The sequence below is a fragment of the Camelus dromedarius genome, chromosome 15, assembly GCF_036321535.1.
Source record: "Camelus dromedarius isolate mCamDro1 chromosome 15, mCamDro1.pat, whole genome shotgun sequence".
Lineage (NCBI taxonomy): Eukaryota > Metazoa > Chordata > Mammalia > Artiodactyla > Camelidae > Camelus > Camelus dromedarius.
This window is the reverse complement of record NC_087450.1, coordinates 15,735,400-15,752,037: the sequence shown is the minus strand read 5'-3', so window position 1 is coordinate 15,752,037 and position 16,638 is coordinate 15,735,400. Positions and strand designations below refer to the sequence as shown.

General features: G+C 41.2%; 1 long non-coding RNA gene across 1 annotated transcript in view; it reads left to right on the top strand.

The window, feature by feature from the left end:
• The window catches only part of LOC116157505 (uncharacterized), a 67,003-nt gene extending 51,488 nt beyond the window's left edge, over positions 1-15,515 (top strand). The window contains exon 3 of the long non-coding RNA XR_010384026.1: positions 14,829-15,515. This is a non-coding gene — a long non-coding RNA (uncharacterized LOC116157505). The remainder of the gene's footprint in view (positions 1-14,828) is intronic.
• The last annotated feature ends 1,123 nt before the right edge of the window (positions 15,516-16,638 follow it).

Genomic DNA, 16,638 nt, shown 5'->3' with positions numbered 1-16,638 from the left:
GCCTTGTGTGTTAACGGCACGGGGCTGAGGTGCCAGTTACTTATCCCTGAGAGGTCAGGAGCACGTCAGAAAGTCTCCCACTGCAGCGGGTGAATAAGAGAGCTCTGAAACATGAGAACACGAAACCGAATGGCTTAATGGTTTTGGCTCTGTCTTGGTTTGCAGGGACCTATCTTCTTACATAGGCAATGAGCTGTTTCCACCCTACACTTGATTCCTTTCGTGGAGGGAGAAAACAGATGCGATGTTGGCAAAACCAGAGTCTAATCCAAACATCTAAACAACACCACTTGGAGGAATTCAGAATGGGGTCCAAGAGTAGGAAGGGAAAAAGATTCGAGAGCAGGGACTCTTAAAAGTTTACTTTCCCCCTTGTCTACTGTCTTTGGCACTGTGTAGTCATCAGTAGCAGTCATCGGTGGCTAATGACCCGAAAGAGGCAGCAAGTCTGGGTGGAGGTAGGGTCACACATGATGATCTGTGGCCACTTACAAAGGGGCTTTCTTAAGTTGCCTCCCCCATGACATGGGATGGGATCTTTTATGAGTTTGAATCAAATCCACTCAAATAGCGTTTCCTAACTTGGCACTGTGCCAGCCCTCCAGAGCTGGAAACCTATAGGAGTTAGACGTCTTTCAATTTCCAGAGCTTTATTGTGTGGTATAAGGGATTCTTTTTCCTTAAAGAAGTACTTTCAACAATGTCTCGAGAAATTGTATCCCACAATTACTAGGAAATGTTTGGCTTCTTATCAGTTGAACTGAGTGTTAATTTGTATGTCGAAGACACAGTTGAAATAATTAAGGGAAAATATATGCTATCATTAAAAAGTCTATGTACTTGTAACATTTGAAATTCTTTTAAAAAGTTGTTGTGTGTGTGTGTGTGTGTGCGTGCGCATGTGCACACACTATGCCCTAAGACAAAGAGAGCATCTAGAAGCCAGTAAGAATCCTGAATTAAATGGGAATCCTTGTTAGTAACTTCCCTGTTCCAGCAATCGTGTGATATGTGTAAGTCTCACTTTGGCATCCACCCATACATACAAACAAAAATATTTATCATTGACCGTGCATATAATTGAAAGGGTGGACACCAAGGATTCCTCTTTTCTTATCTGTATGTAGCTAACCTCAGATAAAGTCCCATAAATCATGGGAAATAATGACAGAATAGCTTGCCATCTTAGAAATCCAGAAAATAGATTATATCTCTAGACTGAGCAAAACATGCTAGTGTATAGCCATGAGCCTTTCCATCAGAATTGTTGGTTAAAAAAAAAAAAACTAGCACATTGATACAAAATTTTATAAAGTGCAATGCAAGCTAATATACAGGGAAAGAAAACAGATTAGTGGTTGCATGAAGATGAGATTGGAGGTGGGAAGGGTGGATATGAAGGGTTGTCAAGCACACAAGGAGTCGTGTAGGGATGATGGATGTATTTACTATGTTGATTGTGGTGATGGTTTCATGGATGTATGTGTATTTCAAACCTTATCAAATTATGGCCTTAAAATGTGCAGTTTATTGTATTGATGATACTTCAATGAACCTGAAAGCAATTGTAAATTGTAAAAAAAAATATAATAAAACCAGCACATGACAAGCTCCGTTAGAATTTTAAGGCATTTTTTTTAGGATGGCCCTATAATCTCCCTTAAGGATATCATGTTGCCTATTAGAATGACGAATAAGAGATATTTCCATGAAAGAAAAGTGCATGTCTTATTGATCTCAGTTGCTAAAACTTTAAGTCTCAGCACAGGTCCTGATACGTAATAAAGGTACATAGTATATTTTGATTGAATAGATAATAGAAGCAATATAATCCCGCGGTGCACAGGGAAGAAGGATACACTGCTTAGGATAGGATGATGTATCAATTAGATTTGGCTGCTAGTAACAGAATCTCAAAGCCATGGATAAGTCAAACAAATACTTCTTCTTTTGTGCAAGAGAGGGTTCAGAGACAGACAGCCCAGGGCTATTTAGTGGCTCTCCAAAAGCACTAGGAACTCAAGACTCTTCTGTTTTTCTGCTTCACAACTCATGGCTTGCATCTTCAAGGACAACTAATTTTCCCAGATGACAGTGGAAGTCCTAGCCATGATCACTGACTTCTAGAGACAGAAAAGAAGTTGGCAGCTCTTTTGTGCTAAGACTGCTCCTTTTAAGTGAACTTCTCTGAAGACCCACACAGCATTTTAAAATTTTGTTAGCCATATTTAGTATCAAGGAAGGGTGGAAAACGTAGACTGTACGTCAGATGCCAGTGTATGCAGGTTAAAAATCAGGTGTTGGATAACAAGAAAGAGAAAATGGGCATTGGGTGGCAACCAGCTGTCCCTATCATATGGGGCCTCAATATTCCTTTTGTCGTGATCCTTCCTCCTGTTATTGGAATTGGAGTTGAGTAGTAATTAGAATTTAGGGAGTACACACCTAGGTGTGGCCTTTAACCACTCAGATCTTTTATTTCCCCATAAACGTTTGGCAGATATCAAGGGAACTGAAAAGGAGATGGCTCTACCTAGAGGAAACTAGCAATGCTGAATTCCAACTTAAAGATTCATTCTTCCACCAAGCAAAGAATACAGGTCAAAGGCCATTGTAATAAGAAGATTGTCTAGATTCTTCTATTTTGTTGCACTGCATATTTCTTAAGACACATGGGTTATTGCCTAGGGCTCAGAAGTCTTGGGCTATATAGGGATTTTTGTCACAGTAATATTTGTTGTGATGAAATTTGACCTATATTATATTTCTTTACTTCTACTGCCTAATTTCCCTTAGGGTTGTGGTTTTCAAATTTTCTTTTTTTTTTTTTTTTTTTAGATGGGGAAATCCTTTGTTGGAACCAAATCTTGTGGAAGTATACAAATAAAGCTGATAAAATTGATGTGGCTCTGGGTGAAGGATTATGAGTAGAAATAACCTACAAACCCCAAGAGCTCGTCCACTCTCCCACCCTCTACTTTAGCACATGCGCATGTTTGCGCCATGGTTTAAGATGATGTCAGTGATTTGTCTTTAGTAAGATTTAAATCCATCTGGTCAAGAATCAGTAAAAGACCTAGAAAATATTCTCCTCCACCAGCTCGTTTTTTTTAGACACTGAAGTGACCACTTAAATCTTCCAGTTCGTACATTGCTTAAGAATTTGAGAATCAGTAACAATTTGGTGTTTTTTAAATAGTGTCTTGGCTTGAAAAACAGAAGTTAATCAACTGCTGAGTTGACGCTGTTGTAAAACCTTATTACGGCGTGGAAATATAGCCCCTCCCTGCACTGTTAGAACCCACACACACGTCCATTCTAATGGGAGAGAAATTACTACGTTGATCACTCATTTAAGCAGCAGTTTTTCGGAAAATGGATGCTTTTGTTGATGCTGTTTGTTTTGTTTTTCCTGTCGTGGCCGTAACTAAGAACTGTGGGATTACTCAGAAATAAAACCTGAAGTTCTTTCATTAAAAAGAAACATGTTTTAAAGAAAAAATATACATTTGGAAGTAAGATCATCAGAAAAACCACCATTTTTTATTATTGAAAAATAGGTGCTATGTGGGTTTTTTTTTTGTTTTGTTTTGAGAAAAAAAGAACATGGGCACAAGAAGTTTTAGGAGTCAATTTGGAGTTTTATTAAAACTTACCAAAGAAGTTCTAATTATAATCTAATGGCATGCATGACAATTTCCATTTTTACTGCCCAAAAGTTACCCTTTAAAAAGCTGCTTTATATTCAATCATTAGACTTCCTTATGTTACGTACACATTTACATTCTTGTCCAGATTATTGATGTTTAAAGGGGGAAGTGCTGTCCGCTCAGAAAGCATTTTAGAAATGTACGTGAGGGTGGATTTAGACTGTTACAGCGTTTGGGCTGTGCAGCTGGCAGTTACCAGGTGGGGGTCAGGGACGTTACATGCCCTACAACGTGCTGGAGAGTCCTACAGAGTAAGCCCTGGCCCGTGACCCGCCTCCTGCCTTTCTGGATGTCCCACTGGACACCTACTCTGTTCTGCAAATAAGTGGAGAGTATCTTTGCACGATCTCAATATATACTGACAGCAAAATTAGTGAGATAGGTTATCTCACTTTTTCAAAGCTTTATCAAGGTTTGTTCGCCATTTCAGAAAGTCACGTCATTGTCAGCAAAAGCTTTTGTGGTACGTGCACGGCTACCAGCCCTCCATACATAGCATTTATTCTTAACGACGATTCAGTGAGTAGGTGCAAGCACCCGCTCATGTACCTGTCTCTGAAATTTATATACTGAACTACAGATACATTTCTTATAAACTGTTTTATTTTTATGTCTTCTTTGTGTTTAGTTACGGATGCAGACAATCATTCCTGTGGATTTCATTTCAGGACAGTAAAGAGTTATAAGAGCCAATGCTGGTTCTGATGCAGTTGGCATGTATTAGCCCAGGAGTTCTCAACCGTGGTATCAGGGACATTTTGGATCAGATTATCATTCCCTGTAAGGATCTACCCTGTGTGCTGTAGAATCTTTAGCGGCATCCTTGGCTTCCATTCACTAGTTGCTAGTAGCATTTCTCTGACATACACCCAAATTGTGACAACCAGAAATTTCTCAAGACAATGCCAGATATATCCCCTGGGGGACAAAATCATCCCTAATTGTGAACCACCTGCATCAGTGTAAGACATCCCCTGGAATCCTAGAATTGTCAGGCGTGCTCCTTTTTCTTGCTCACCATTACTTACTAATGAACAGCTTCCCTCTATTCTTTGAAACTGCTGTCAACAGTTCCTTGGTGCACCCCCATCCCAGTTCCTTTCAGTAGCTTCTCATGACTGAGCTAGCTATTGCTTCTTTCAAACCTTTCAGATTTTTGCTTCTGTTTTAGGAGGAAGGAAGCTGAACTTAGAAGGGCTGAGATCAATCCCAGTTTTTCCATAACTTATTCATGTGACCTTGGGCAAATCATTTCACCTCTCAACTTTGCCTGTAAAATGAAGAATTGGGCTAGAAAATCTGGGGTTCCTTCAGCTTTGAAGGTCTTCGATTCATTTCTCTCTGACTCATCTCAACAACAAAAAAAAACCTGTTTAACTGTTGGCAATTCTATGTGTGATTTGGCCGGAGACATCTCAAACGTGCTCAGAAAGTGTAAGATGCATTTAAAACAGTGATAATTCATGAAGAATATCATCATTCAGAATTTTAAAATAGTCCAACGGAAGTTAGCAAAATAGATTAATTGCTGCTTCACAAAATCTAGATTTCTTTAAAACCTTCTTTTGAAAGAAACCTGCTCTGAAATGGAGCAAAAAGACTCATTAGGATATTAACAAACGCATCCGCCTGGACCTCTGGAGGGGGCAAGAGTGAGTCAGTAGTTTGGCCCGTGATCTAGGCTGATGAGAACAGAAAACCTGGAGACTCAAAATGACGTTGGTATCTATACTGATGACTGTTCCTCTAAGAGGCCAAGCCACATGGAGGACAAATGAAAAAGTCATCAAGTCATATACTGTTTCTCCCACATGGCCAAATACCTGGATTTTTGGAGACAGAACTTACAACTAATTGAATTTTCACATTTTCCTTCCAATGGCTTTGACATGAGGAAGATGGAGCTCACTTTCTAGTGTTGGCAACAGGTGCCTCTAAATCTAGGAGGTCTCAACTTTAGGTATTCCCTTTTTCCCCTCTCCTGTTAGAGAAAAATGCTCTAAGAGCATTCTATTGGCTAACGGTGACGATAGCTCAGAATTAAATGCCAGACCGAAAAGGCATTGCAGTCCTGTTGACGGGGAAGGAAACTTAATAAGCACCACTTGTGAGACAGATACTACCTCTCATCCTCAGAATGGTTTTCAGAGCAAGCACTGCCGTTCCTGTTTTACAGATGAAAAACTGAGTCTTTGAGATGACCTGTCCAAGGCCATATAACCAGAAAAGGGAGCCTGAATCCTTCTGATTCAAATGCCCCCACTCCTTCCACTGAGCTATGAAGATACCCTTATGTTAGCTGAAGGTGGCTACCGGGGTTAGCATTGCTGTTTCCCAGATGCCACCTCTGGTTCAGGCGTAGAAGGAAAAACTGTAAAGTCTGTGTAGCTTGTGTTTCATCCTCCTCCCTCCTTCATTTTCTGTCTGTCCCCTTGAAGGTCCAACTCTACTCCAGGCATCAGTATCCCCAGACTGCTCCCTAGACGCTCACAGGCTTCTACGGCACCATACTCGGGCAGGGCAATCATGCCAGCATTCTCCGAGAATCCTCTCCTTGTCAAGCCTTGCCCAGCCCAGACTCCACTTCCCTAGACTGTGCTCTCTGCCAGATGGTGTTGTGTGGTCATGGCTTTGCAGACACTGCCTGCTACTGCATTCGTTGTCTAGCCTTCCAGGGGTCTTAATCAAGATACAGATCCACCTAAGAACTTTCAAGAGAGATTGGAGTGATGTTGCCAACGTCAGGGTCTTGATGACTAAACCGACCAAGAACCTCTCTGCCAGGGGCTACCAACATTTTCATGGAGATAAATCCCTGAGCTCACGTGGTAAAATGCTGATGAGACATTTCAGGGCAGTGATTTAAGAGGGGCAAAAAAGGGATAACTGTGCTTTTTGGGGAGTCTCTTAAAATATACCTTACACTAGATCAAAATCTTCCTTATGGTGAGCCAATTCTTGAACAAGGCGGTAAATACCCAAGGAGCCTATGTTTAAGTTGGCTCAACTGAAAAAAAAAAAAAAAAGAATGTAAGATTTCAGTGTTCCAACATGATACAAATAGCAGCAACATGGCTTACTGAGTTAGGCATGGTCTTTGGTTCTGCATAACAAAGATGTCAGTTGTTCCATTGGACACAAAGAGCTTCTATTAGTCAATTGCCCAGTACGGATTGAGTATTTGCTGTATCCAAGGCTTTGTATTGGAGTCAAAATCTTGCTAATGTGTAAAGAACTTTTTTTTAATTGAAATACAGTTAGTTATAATGTGTCAATTTCTGGTGTGCAGCACAGTGTCCCAGTCATTCATGTACATAAGTATGTTCGTTTTCATATTTTTTCCATTAAAGGTTATTACAAGATACTGAACATAGTTCCCTGTGCTATACAGAAGAAATTGTGAATACCTATTTTTATATATAGTGGCTAACATTTGCAATACTTTAATATATTTACAATATCATATAAATCAATGCAAGTTTTGCAGCAGGACATGCAATTTTTATATATATATATGTGTGTGTGTGTGTGTGTGTATATATATAATATTCACTTATTTGCGCTCACTTACTCAACAGATATTTATATGAGGCATCATATAAATATTTTCCAGGCACTATGCTAGATACGGGGAGATATAACTGAGACTGAGATGGAGTCTGAAGCTGAAGGGCCAATTGTCTGTGCAGGGACAAGGGTCCAAGTATGATGATTCCACTACAGTGTGATCAGTACTGGAAAAATCCAGGCAAGTTTTGACATGACAGCACACAGATGGGGCAGCTCGCCCTTGTCTTAAGGTGATGAGGAGAGCATCCTGGGAGACACGATGCCCAAGTTGAAACTTAGAGGATGAGGACTGAGCCAGACAAAATGTGGGGGAGCCGAGGTGAGAAGACAGAGGGACAGCATGGGCAAGGCTGGGAGACAAGAGAGAGGCTGGCCAGGTGTGAACCATTAATAGTTCAGTATGGCAAGAATTTAGAATTTAAGATATGGAAATAGTGGAGGATACAGGTGGAGAGGTAAAGACAGACTAGGTCATGAAGACTTTTGAATGCATGTAGGGGAGCTCAGATGTCATCTTGGGGACAATTGGGCTCCATTGATGAATTTTAATCATGGCAGCCATTTCTGTGAGTCTAATGTAGTACATAGGAGAAAACTGAGTAATTTTGCTTTTCTGGAAAATATAGCAGGAAAACAGAAATGCCTGAAGCCAATAACCAAGTTATCCTGAAGATTTTGATTCATCTGTGGTGGTGAACGAGGCATAAAGTGCTCATATATGTCCTTTCTTCTCTCCATGGTGGTGAGATTCCTTAGAAAATCAATACAGGGCATTTTTTTTAATAAGAAGTTAGTGAAAGTCATAAAAAGACTTGAGTTAGAACAGATATTTTGCAGCTGTTTCTGGCTGAAACCAGAAAGTGGAAATTAAGCAGCTGACACATCTCCCTTTATAACATTTATTAAGCAGACAACCTCCCTTCACTCTCACTACCTCTGTCTAACCCTAGGCCTTTTTTTTTTTTTTTTTAATGTGAAAAGAACTTTTTAACAAATGTTTTAAAGTTAATAAAATATACAACTTGACCTGGTTAATCTGAAGCAGTTTGCAAACTCCCTTTACATTTGGATAAAAAAATAAACCCTGGGATTAACAAACTCTTGGCAAATTCCCTGCTTCTCCTGTGAGTGAATTCTCTACTAGTTACATTTCCGGGCTCCCCAGATGTGGAGATGAATAAGCCTGGATGAACCAGTCTGTAATTGTAGTAGGCTTTTTTTTTTTTTTCCAGTAAGAAAAAATGTGTCATGGTGTACAAAAATCCTTAAGGTGACATTTGCTCTGATCTGCCAAGTTTGGGGCCATGCCCCAGATCCTTGAATCCAATAATAATCTTTGGCCAAAGGCACTTTCTACCTTCCTGATCATTACAGATTTTGTCATTTATGAAAGTGGTGATGGTGTTGGCTAGACACATTGAAGGGTGGAGATGAGCTATGCAGAGAGGACCTGAGTCAATCCAAGTTCGCAGACTCCAGCCACAGTGTCCCTTAGTTCTTAAGAAGCCAGGCTCTGGGGAACAAATGAGGGGAGGTGCACAGACGCTGATACTAATGGCCGACTGTACTCTGCCATTTTATGCAAGAGACTTGAGCATCCATGGATTTGGGTTTCTGCAGGGGTCCTGGAACCAGTCCACCACAGATGCCGAGGGGTGACTGTAGTCTGGAAAGACTTGTCATCCTAGAGTTGGGGATAGTCAGACAATCCTCTCATCTCTTCCCTAATGTCTGCCCTTCCAACTTTGCCCCATGACTCACCTTGTCCAGAAAGAAGCCTTTCCTGGTGAATCTTCTTCCATCTCAGTCATTTACTTGGGGTTATTATAATTTAAGTGATACAGTATTTCTTTTTAGCTTACTTTAATTCTTGTACCTTTTTTTCTTTTTTTCCTCTTTCTTTCTCTGCAATGGCTTCACGTCTTCTGCCTTTCTTTTGGCACGGGGCTCAATGCTTTTCATGCAGTATGTGCTTAATACTTTGTTGAGAACATTATGGAAGATGTTAATGCTCAGAAAGAAAATGTGTAATGCCAGTCCCAGCTACCTTGCAAGCAAATTTTCCCTGCATAATCGCATTTATTACTCTCATAAAATATAACACTATCCTTATTTCTTTTGGCAGTAAAAGAAAGCCTCTAATGTATACCTTTCCTACCACACCTCACACACTTAACTATTAAGGGAGTTCTAAAGAGAGGGGTGGAAAGACATGGAAAGGGCTAGATTCTTCCAGTGGGAGCCAAATGACTGGGAGTATAGAAGTTTGATTCTGAACTTAAAATGGTCTGGGAAAACATAAACCTTCATATCTTAAGTGTGACCCACTGGCCCCTCCAGTGTTTTGGAATGGAGTCCTTTTTTCAAAGTCTTCCCCTGGTTCTTCTTTGAGGAAAAGTAGTCTGAAGCTTACTTTCAAAGCCCTTAAGTGTAAAAATAAACAAGCATTCAGTCAGTGGGGTCCCTGATGTCTCCCTGTCCCACAACACATTTTTGAGTCATAAATCATGGCTCTGACAGGTCTATGATGATGCATTGTGTTAATATATCATAATGACAATGCTGATGATGTATTAGTGCAATATATCCTGAAAGCCTATCACTTTAGAATTCTGTGTTTATAGATAGCCAAGGAAAGACTCGAGGCTGGCAAAATGGAGAAACAGGGAGGCACAAGGGAGGGTTCAGGATGATGAACATCTTTTTCTGACAGACCAACAACCCAAAAGGCAAATCAAAAGCTTCCCTCTCCCAGGCACCAACGCCTTGCCTCTCCCAGGAGCTGTGTCATGGATGGAGATGTTGACTCTATCCAACCAGGAATCATGGAACTAGTATTGGCCGGACCAGACTAGATGCAGATCTTCTGAGTCTTGATCCTACATGCTTTCCAACACCTCTGAACTTTGAGGTGAAGAAAATATACTTTATGAACATGAAATAGGAGCCCTGTTTTAAGTGATCTCCTTGGCCAAAATGTTTAGGTCAGACGTGAACATGCATGTGTGTTAACATCTGTGATGTTTTGCCGTCAGTGGTCTGTTCCCCCTTGGCCTCTGGGAAGTGATGGAGTTCAGCGCTCGGAGTAGCAATGCAGCCATTCCATTGGTTGGGTGTTCACTATGACAGCAGACTGTGTCGTGGCATTTACTACACAGCCATCAGACCAGACCAAGTCCTAGTTGCCTGTTATCCTCTTCTTCAAACCAGTTCAGCAGGGCTATTTCTCTCTTTTCAGGGGAACATCTGTGGTGACTTAATGACAAAAGCAGTGAGTCCTTCAGTTCAGCACATCAGCCTATCTAAAAATAAGTGAACTATAGAAAAGTTGTGCTGTCTTCTTCATAAGAAAAACTGGGAAAAATGCATCCTCTTTGTGAGGGAGAACTCCTAATACATCATATCTATCCAATCTTCAACTGTCATTTCCGGTCAGTCCGTAACTGGCTTTGACAATCTTCATTTAAATGATCTCAGCTCAATTTTAAATTGTTCCTCAAAAAACAAAACAAACAAAGTAAAAGAAAACAAACAAAGAAAAAAAAAAAGGAAAGAAAGAAAAAAGTATGTCAAGTAGAAAGATAAAAACCAGTTAGAAGTGCAATGAAAGCAGGGAAACAGAGTCACAGACTCAGTGGAATCGATACATCTTTGAGTAGAAAATAGGACGAGATCTATTTTTATATCACTGAAAAGTACGTTAAGACACAACATTGTAAAATGACTGTAACTCAATAAAAAATGTTAAAAAAAGAATTTAAATTAGATTATAAATGGCTGGTATAATAGTCAACCAAGTCCATGTTTAAGGATGAGTAATATTTTCAAATTCAGATTAGGACGGTATGAAACTAGAAATCAACTACATGAAGAAAGCTTGGACAATCACATGTACGTGGAGACTGTAACAGCATGCTACTGAACAACTGTTGGGCCAGTGAAGAAATCAAAGGAGAAATTTAAAATTAATACTGGACAGCTACATGCAAAAGGATGATACTAGACCACTTTCTCGTAACATACACAAAAATGAACTCAAAATGGATTAAAGACTTTAATGTAAGACCTAAAACACAAGAATCCTAGAAGTAAATAAAGTCACTAGACTCTTTGACATAAGTCTTAGCAATATCTTTCTGGATATGTCTCCTCAGGCAAGGGAAACAAGCAAAAATAAACAAATTGGACTACATAAAACTAAAAAGTTTCTGCACAGCAAAGAAAACCATCAATAAAACAAAAGGACAACCTACCCAATGGGAGAAGATATTTGCAAATTGCATAACCGTATAACCAGAAAGAGATCAATGTCCAAAATATATAAAGAACTCATACAACTCAACAACAAAAGACAAACAACCCAATTAAAAAATGGGCAGAGAATCTGAAAAACATTTTTCCAAAGAAGATATACAGATGGCCAATAGGCACATGAAAATATGCTCAACATCACTAATCATTTGGGAAATGCTAATTAAAACCACAATGAGATATTACCTCATGCCCATTAGAATATCTATGATCAAAAAAGCAAGAAATAATAAATTTTGGAGAGAAGGTGGAGAAAAGGAAACACTCATACACTGTTGATAAGAATGAAAATTGGTGCAGTTACTATGGAAAACAGCATGGAGTTTTCCCCCCAAATTAAGGATAGAACAACCATATGATGAAGCTATTTCACTTCTGGATATTTATCTAAATATATTACAAAAGCACTAATTTGAAAAAATATATGTACCTTTGTGTTCATTGCCGCATTATTTACTGTAGGCAAGATATGGAAACAACCTATATCTTGTCCATCACCAGATGAATGGATAAAGAAGTGGTATATATACACAATAGAATATTACTCAGCCATGAAAAAGAACAAATGAACAAACTTTTGCCATTTGTGACAACATGGATGGACTTTAAGGGTATTATGCTTAGTGAAATTAGTCAGATGGAGAAAGACAAATACTGTATGATTTCACTCAGATGTAGGATTAAAAAAATGAACAAACCAAACCAAACAAAAATATTGATACAGAGAACAGAGTAGTGGTTACTAGAGGGGAAGGGAGTGAGGAAGAAGACAAAATGGGTAAAGGGCTCAATTGTATGGTGACAGCTGGAAACTAAACTTCTAGGGGTGAGCACACGATAGTGTATACGGAAGTCAAAATATAAATGCTGTACACATAAAACATATATACTGTTATAAACCAACCTTACCTCAATTAAAGTAAGTTCAAATTGCAAATGAGTTTACTGAAATACACAGATAAGTGTATTCTTAAAACGTGCAAAAGAACATTTCTTTGGCAACAAATCCTGGAATTCAGATTTTTCCAAATTAAGACAAGTGCCCACAGACCATGAGGGTCTGCTGCATGTGAAAGTCAGGCAGGAAAGAGGGCAATTATCTGCTGACAGTTTGCGACACTAACTAGAATGGAGTGTTTTGTGAGCACATATCTTGCTGCACATAGAGGCTGTTTCTTACGGACTTGTGTGTGCTGTTTCTCCACAGACTTGCTATACAGACGTGAGTGGGAACTCTCCACTCTCCACACTGTATCTGTGTTTCCAGTGTGTGGACCTTCATACATATCTACCACTGATGTTGATTTGCCAATATAATAGATTGTGGATGTCTTGACTTACTCATCCTCCCCACTTCCAAACTCGAGATTTCCAAGTGTGCTTTGGAAAAGATTCAATAAAAATTCATACTGGATGGCTTTATGGACATAATGACTTATCAGAACCGGATTTCGTAGTTAAAAATACTCCCAGGTATTTTCCGTTTGGCCAGTTTCTGCCAGTAAGTGTGGCAGACCAGGGCAGGAGGAACTTTCTGACCTCCCACTGGGTGCTGGGGAACCATTAGGTAAATGACTAACCTCACTAAATGCCTGTCTTGCAGCCTGATGGACTGAGTGTCCAGAGAGGGGCATTAACCACCAGAGCTCAACAGCGTGCCTCGCTCCCGCCTGAGCACGCTCTGTTGCCCATCGACTTCGACAGCTATTGCTGTCCTAGGAATTTGAAGGTTGCTGTAGAGACTGATGACAAAAACCCAAGGGTCTCGTGGCAAACCTCCAGACCTTTGAAGATCCTCCACTCTCCGACCAGTGGGATTGTGGTAATGTTTGTTGCTCTTGGCCTTGAAGCCAATCTGTCCCACACCCAAATGGAGCATCTGGAGAAAGTACAATTTCCAAGAACTGTTCCCAGAGGCCATATCTATCTCTCCATTACCAGAATAAAAATATCCCAGCTACAACAAAGTACCCAGCTAATGAAAAGCTGTCTTATTTGGCCCAGCTGGATTATCCCAGTGATCTATAGGTCAGCTTTCCCCTGTCCTCTTACAGCTCCCATCGAATCAAGGACACAGAATACTTAAGCATATGTTTAAAAAATCCTCCTTGCTGTCGTTCCCCAGGACCCAAACATCATTTTTGCTCTTATAAATCTACAAGGCATTAGTTCATGAGACCCAGGGGATGGGAACATGGGCATACGAGGAGAAAACCTCCCTTTTCCTGCCCCAGGGCCACCAGCCTCCTAGGGCCTCAGTTTCCTTATTTGTAAAATAAAGGTTTGAATTAGGTGGGAATTAAGGTATTTTAAGCAACATCTTATGCTTAGTGTGTACATTGCTATAACATTTAATAGGAAAGAGAAAAACTATACTTATCACAGTTACGCCTCTAGAAGACAACTTTGAAGACTAGACTTTTCCAGCAGCTGGTGATGATAAAGCTGCATTCTCTGGTGAAATGACAGAACTCCCCCATCCTACCCTGCACCATGAGAAACACATTCCAAGGCACTTGGCTCAAAGCAGTCCCTCTCGAGCCGAATGTCCCCACACTGTCTTTATTAAAGGTTTGGTTCATCAATGTGGAATTACTTCCAAACTGATTGAATAAAGACCGTTCACATCTAATAACATGGCTACAGCCTGTCCCCACTGTGTCAGTATTCCGTGTAATTCTTCAGCAAGGAGCCAAAATTCTAGGTACACCTTCTACCTGGGGGAACCCAATCTGCCAATGTGTATTTGAACGCTCCTACATGTCCAGGTTTCTCTTTTATGTCCTAAGAACTGAACTGAACTGAACTGAACTGGGAAGATCCTTTTCTTGGGCTATTGTTGAAATAGTTCTCTGGTCTATTACTGTTGTGGGGAGGGGAAAAAAAATTTTCTTAAAACCCAAACCGCCTCCTCTGGAGGGTGGATTCCTGACCTGGTGGCTCTTTTGCCAAGGGGCTCAAGGAGGTGGTCTCAGAGACTTTGGAAGTGAGAACTGCAAAGGAGATAAGAATGTGGGGTTGCTGGGGCCCTCTTGAAAGCCAAGGGGAAAAGAGAGAGGCAGTTGGATAGTAACAGGCTGGGGGAGGGTTGCTGTGAAACAAACAGTGTCCTCCCCTCCGCACCGCACATCCCATTTTGAATGAAGTCTCTGTGCATGTTAGTATCTTGGGATAACACAGTGACTGTGGAGGCGGAGGAAGGGGCTGAGTTTCCCATTTCGATCTTCTTGGACACAGCAGGTCCAGGATGGGAGGATACGCTACACACTGAACGTATGCAGGAAAAGCAGGAGTTTCGATCCAGAGATGATGGGAAGAGCACAGCCTCTGAGCATCTGCAGAAATCGCGGGCACTTTTCAAGACTCCCACAAGCTACGGAAGGTAAAGCCTGAGACAGTCTTATCTTGATTATCAAGGAGAGGGGGACCCCAGCTGACATATGGGTTCCATTATGGGGACGGGTTTTTGTTACACTGGCATCGGGAATTAAGCTAATCTCCTTCTATCGGACTTTGTCCGTCTCTGGGGGATATTTTGTGGAAGAAGGTAAGCCCTGGGACATAGCCACACGTGGGTGACAAGAAGTGATTTTAGGACTCAGTTTTCCTCCTCGTGTTCTGACGCCTAATGAAGATTTGACTTCCGGGGCAAAACCCCTCCTCCCTACCACACCCTCCCGACACACACAGAGAACAAACCTTAGTCACCACTTCCACGTCTAGCCTGATCTGAATTCAGGTGAAGCCCTGAACTGCCTCCTGTGCGGGTGGAAACATGATCCCCCTCCTCTGGGGGGCTCCGTGCTTGGAACCGTTTCCCCCACCCTAATTCCCCTGTCGCGGGCCTTGTTGGCTGCCTTAGCCCTGGGTTATCCTTACGGCCAGCCCCTCCTCTCCAAAGAGGGGCTTTGTTTCCTCCTCCACTTCAGTGAACCGCAGCGACCTTTGGGGCTGATGCAGGGGCGTTGGGAGACCAGTTCATCAAGCGCTGCAGACAGGAAGGGCTGGGGTGAACCATCAGCCCCTCAAAACTATGGTCTAGAACTGCCCTGGACCAGATCGGTAATGGTGACCTGGAGGTGAAAGGCTCTGCATTCCATTACCAGCCTCCTGAGTAATCTCCCTAATTCAGTATCCTTTCATTTAATTGAAACATTATTTTCTCTCTGTTAGCCAGGGCACTCAAGCTGGTAGAGCAGTGTTAATCTTTCAGCTGATTTCCATCTTTGCAGAATTACCTCTCTAGCAATTAGGCCCACTGGTATAAATTTGCCTTGCTCCTTCACGGAGTTCAGTGTTAAAATGGAAATCTCCAAGCTCAATGCGTTTTCCTCCAGGCTGACCCAGGGCAGATATTAATTAACTGGGGTGTCGTGAAAAGGTTGAGCTTGAAAAGCCAAGTAGGAGAATGCTTCTCTTGGGATGTCACTGCAGCTAGTAGATGTTCTAAAGAGGGTGAGACCTGGATGGAGAGGAATCCCATTTAAAAGTCAAGTGGAATGACTGCACTGTTAGTGAACCAGGGAGCAAAACAATGGTGACTCTGGAAATGTATCAGGACTTCCGCGTAACCAGGTCTTCTGCATCCTTTGTTGAAGTCTGAATATAGCTCATTCGTGAACATTCTCTAAGACGGTTCACAGTCACAGTGACCTGCCATCTCAGCTTGCCTGGAACTGAGGGATTCCTGGAACCAGGGGCTTTCCAAGCTGAATCTATGAACGTTCTAGACAAATGGGAACAAGTTGGTCACCCAACTTACAGTCCAATTTCTGAGAAAGGTGTGTAAGTCAGTTGATTGCTCACATTTTCTGCTAGATTTCAAGAATGAGTAGTTTATAACCTCCATTGTACATGCTGAAATTTAACTTTCTCCGAAATCTGGCAGCTGCTCCTGCAATGGTTGAGAAACTGACACTAGATTTTCAAGGTTATTAGGACTGTTGATGGTCAAATCCAATGACCTTCACTTAGACCTTGCCCTCTCTCTAGCAGTGGACACCACTGAATGCATTGCCTTTTGCAACTCTCTCTTCGCTGGACTTCT